Raw genomic sequence first — 4,932 nt, forward strand, 5'->3', positions numbered from 1 at the left:
TCATCTTTGCCCAACATCGTAATTTCGACCTAACTCCTATCTCGGACATCAGAATTGAATGATTCCAATGCCCGACATGATTTTTTACCTTTTCTAAGGGGTTTCGTGAGCTTAGAAGCTGAATTTCTTACAGCCCAATTTTTCGCGTCTGTGTCCGTCTCATCTTGGTTCAAAATTGTAATTTGGGACTAACTCCTAACTCAGACCTCAAAATAAAGCGATTTAAAAGCATAAAATGTTTCTTTTTACCTTTTCTAAGTGGTTCGTGAGCTGAGAAGCTCAATTCGTTGAAGTCCAATTTTTCGCGTCCGTTCTTGCTCATCTTGGCCCAAAATCGTAATTTGGGCCTAACTCCTAGCTCGGACATCAGAATTGAGCGATTCAAAAGTCTGAATTGTTTTTTTTACCATTTCTAAGGGGTTTGTGAGCTGAGAATCTGAATTCGTTAAAGTCCGATTTTTCGTGTCTGTTTCATTCTCATCTTGGCCCAACATCGTAATTTCGGCCAAACTCCTAGCTCGGAGATCATAATTGAGCGATTTCAATGCCTGACATGTTTTTTTTACCATTTCTAAGGGGTTCGTCAGCTTTGAAGATAAATTCGTTGAAGTCCGATTTTTCGCGTCCGTTTCTTGCTCATCGTGGCCCAAAACCGTAATTTGGGCCTAACTCCTAGCTCGGACATCAGAATCAAGCGACTCAAAAGCCTAAATCGTTTTTTTACCATTTCTGAAGGGTTCGTCAGCTCAGAAGTTGATTCGTTAAAGTCTGATTTTTTGTGTCTGTTTCATGCTTATCTTGGCCTAACAACGTAATTTAGGCCTAACTCCTAGCTCGGACATCATAATTGAGCTATTCCAAAGCCTGACTTGTTTTTTTACCATTTCTAAAGGGTTCGTGAGCTCTGAAGCTGAATTCGTTAAATTCCGATTTTTCGTGTCTGTTTCATGCTCATCTTGGCCCAACATCGTAATTTGGGCCTAACTCCTAGCTCGGACATCATAATTGAGCGATTCTAAAGCTCAGAAGCTGAATTCCTTGCAGTCAGATTTTTTGTGTTTGTTTACTACTCATCTGTGCCCAAAAATCGTAATTTGGGCCTAACTCTTATCTCGGACATGAGAATTGAGCGATTCAAAAGCCTGAATTGGTTTTTCACCATTTCTAAGGGATTCGAGAGCTCAAAAGCTGAATTTGTTGAAGTCTGATTTTTCGTGTCTGTTTCATTCTCATCTTGGCCCAACATCGTAATTTCAATTTAACTCCTATCTCGGACATCAGAATTGAGCGATTCCAAAGCCTGACATGTTTTTTACCATTTCTAAGGGGTTCGTGAGCTCAAAAGTTGAATTCCTTGTAGCACAATTTTTCGCGTTAGTTTCCTTCTCGTCTTGGCTCTAAATTGTAATTTGGGTCTAACTCTTAGCTCGGACCACAAAATTAAGCGATTCAAAAGCCTAAAAGGTTTTTTTTACCATTTCTAAGGGGTTCGTGAGCTGAGAAGCAAAATTCGTTGAAATCCGATTTTTCGCTCCCGTTTCTTGCTCATCTTACCCCAAAATCGTAATTTAGGCCTAACTCCTAGCTCGGACATCAGAATCGAGCGATTCAAAAGCCTGACTTGTTTTTTGCCATTTCTAAAGGGTTCGTGAGCTCAGAAGCTGAATTCGTTAAAGTCCGATTGTTCGTGTCTGTTTCATGCTCATCTTGGTCCAACATCGTAATTTGGGCCAAACTCCTAGCTCGGACATCATAATTGAGCTATTCCAAAGCCTGACATGTTTTTTTACCATTTCTAAGGGGTTCGTGAGCTCATAAGCTGAATTCCTTGCAGTCAGATTTTTTGTGTTTGTAAACTACTCATCTGTGCCCAAAATCGTAATTTGGGCCTAATTCTTAGCTCGGACATCAGGATTGAGCGATTCAAAAGCCTGAATTTGTTTTTTTACCATTTCTAAGGGATTCGAGAGCTCAAAAGCTGAATTTGTTGAAGTCCGATTTTTCGTTTCTGTTTCATGCTCATCTTGGCCTAACATCGTAATTTCGACCTAACTCCTATCTCGGACATCAGAATTGAGCGATTCCAAAGCCGACATGATATTTTACCATTTCTAAGGGGTTAGTGAGCTCATAAGCTGAAGCCTGATTTTCCGCATCTCTGTCCTTCTCATCTTCGCTAAAAATTGTAATTTGGGACTAACTCCTAGTTCCGACCACGAAATTGAGCGATTCCAAAGCCTGAAATAATTTTTTACCATTTCTAAGGGGTTCGTGAGCTGAGAAGATAAATTCGTTGAAGTCCGACTTTTCGCGTCCGTTTCTTACTCATGTTCGCCCAAAATCGTAATTTGGGCCTAACTCCTAGCTCGGACATCAGAATTGAGCGATTCAACCGTCTGAATTGTTTTTTTTACCATTTCTAAGGGGTTTGTGAGCTGAGAATCTGAATTCGTTAAAGTCCGATTTTTCGTGTCTGTTTCATTCTCATCTTGGCCCAACATCGTAATTTCGGCCAAACTCCTAGCTCGGAGATCATATTGAGCGATTTCAATGCCTGACATGTTTTTTTTACCATTTCTAAGGGGTTCGTGAGCTTTGAAGATAAATTCGTTGAAGTCCGATTTTTCGCGTCCGTTTCTTGCTCATCGTGGCCCAAAACCGTAATTTGGGCCTAACTCCTAGCTCGGACATCAGAATCAAGCGACTCAAAAGCCTAAATCGTTTTTTTACCATTTCTGAAGGGTTCGTCAGCTCAGAAGTTGATTCGTTAAAGTCTGATTTTTTGTGTCTGTTTCATGCTTATCTTGGCCTAACAACGTAATTTAGGCCTAACTCCTAACTCGGACATCATAATTGAGCTATTCCAAAGCCTGACTTGTTTTTTTACCATTTCTAAGGGGTTCGTGAGCTCAGAAGCTGAATTCCTTGCAGTCATATTTTTGTGTCTGTTTACTACTCATATGTGCCTAAAATCGTAATTTGGGCCTAACTCTTAGCTCAGACATCAGAATTGAGCGATTCCAAAGCCTGACATGTTTTATTTTTACCATTTCTAAGGGGTTCGTGAGCACAGAAGTTGAATTTCTAGCAGCCCAATTTTTCGGTCTGTATCCTTCTTATTTTGGCTAAAAATTGTAATTTGGGACTAACTCCTAGCTCGGAGTTCGTGAGCACAGAAATTGAGCGATTCAAATGCCTGAAATGTTTTTTTTACCACTTCTAAGGGGTTCGTGAACTGAGAAACTAAATTCTTTGAAGTCCGATTTTTTGTGTCTGTTTCCTGCTCATCTTGGCACAACATCATAATTTAGTCCAAACTCCTAGCTCGGACATCATAATTGAGCGATTCCAAAGACTGGCATGTTTTTTTTTACCATTTCTAAGGGTTATTGAGCTCAGAAGCTGAATTCCTTGAAGTCTGATTTTTTTGTGTCTTTGTTACTACTCATTTGTGCCCAAAATCGTAATTTAGGCCTAACTCCTAGCGCGGACATCAAAATTGACCGATTCATGAGCCTGAAATGTTTTTTTTTAACATTTCTAAGGGGTTCGTGAGCTCAGAATCTGAATTTGTTGTAGTCCGATTTTTCGTTTATGTTTCCTGCTCATCTTGGCCCAACATCGTAATTTGGGCCTAACTCCAATCTCGGACATCATAATTGAAAGATTCCAAAGCCTGGCATATTTTTTTACAATTTCTAAGGGGTTCGTGAGCACAGAAGTTGAATTCCTTGCAATCAAATTTTTTTCGTCTTTTTACAGCTCATCTGTGCTCAACATCGTAATTTGGGCCTAACTCCTTCCTCGGACATCAGAATTGAGCGATTCAAAAGCCTAAAATGTTTTTTTTACCATTTCTAAGTAGTTCGTGAGCTCATAAGCTGAATTCGTTGAAGTCCGATTTTTCGTGTTTGTTTCCGGCTCATCTTGGCCCAAAATCGTAATTTGGGCCTAACTCCTAGCTCGGACATTAGAATCGAGCGATTCAAAAGCCCGAATCGTTTTTTTTACCATTTCTAAAGGGTTCGTGAGCTCAGAAGCTGAATTCGTTAAAGTCTGATTTTTCGCGTCTGTTTCATGCTCATCTTGCCCAACATCGTAAATTGGGCCTAACTCCTAGCTCGGACATCATAATTGAGCGATTCCAAAGCCTGACTTGTTTTTTTTTACCATTTCTAAGGGGTTCGTGAGCTAAGAAGTTGAATTCCTTGCAGTCAGATTTTTTGTGTCTGTTTACTACTCATCTGTGCCCAAAATCGTAATTTGGGCCTAACTTTTAGCTCGGACATAAGAATTGAGCGATTTAAATGCCTAAATTGGGTTTTTACCCTTTCTAAAGGATTAGACAGCTCAAAAGCTGAATTCCTTGAAGTCCGATTTTTCGTGTCTATTTCATGCTAATCTTGGCCCAACATCGTAATTTCGACCTAACTCCTATCTCGGACATCAGAATTGAGCAATTCCAAAGCTTGACATGTTTTTTTACCATTTCTAAGGGGTTCGTGAGCTCAAAAGCTGACTTCCTTGTAGCCCAAATTTTCGTGTCTATGTCCTTCTCATCTTGGCTCAAAATTGTAATTTGGGTATACTCCTAGCTCGGACGTCAAAATTAAGCGATTCAAAAGCCTGAAATGTTTTTTTTACCATTTCTAAGGGGTTCGTGAGGTTAGAAGCTAAATTCATTAAAGTCCGTTTTTTCGCGTCCGTTTCCTGCTCATCTTGGCCCAAAATCGTAATTTGGGCCTAACTCCTAGCACGGACATCAGAATTGAGCAATTCAAAAGCCTGAATCGTTTTTTTTACCATTTCTAAAGGGTTCGTGAGCTCAGAAGCTGAATTCGTTAAAGTCCGATTTTTCGCGTCTGTTTCATGCTCATCTTGAACCAACATCGTAATTTGGGCCTAAATCCTAGCTCGGACACTTAATTGAGC

Source organism: Beta vulgaris, chromosome 1 (assembly GCF_026745355.1).
Source record: "Beta vulgaris subsp. vulgaris cultivar EL10 chromosome 1, EL10.2, whole genome shotgun sequence".
Classification (NCBI taxonomy): Eukaryota; Viridiplantae; Streptophyta; class Magnoliopsida; order Caryophyllales; family Amaranthaceae; genus Beta; species Beta vulgaris.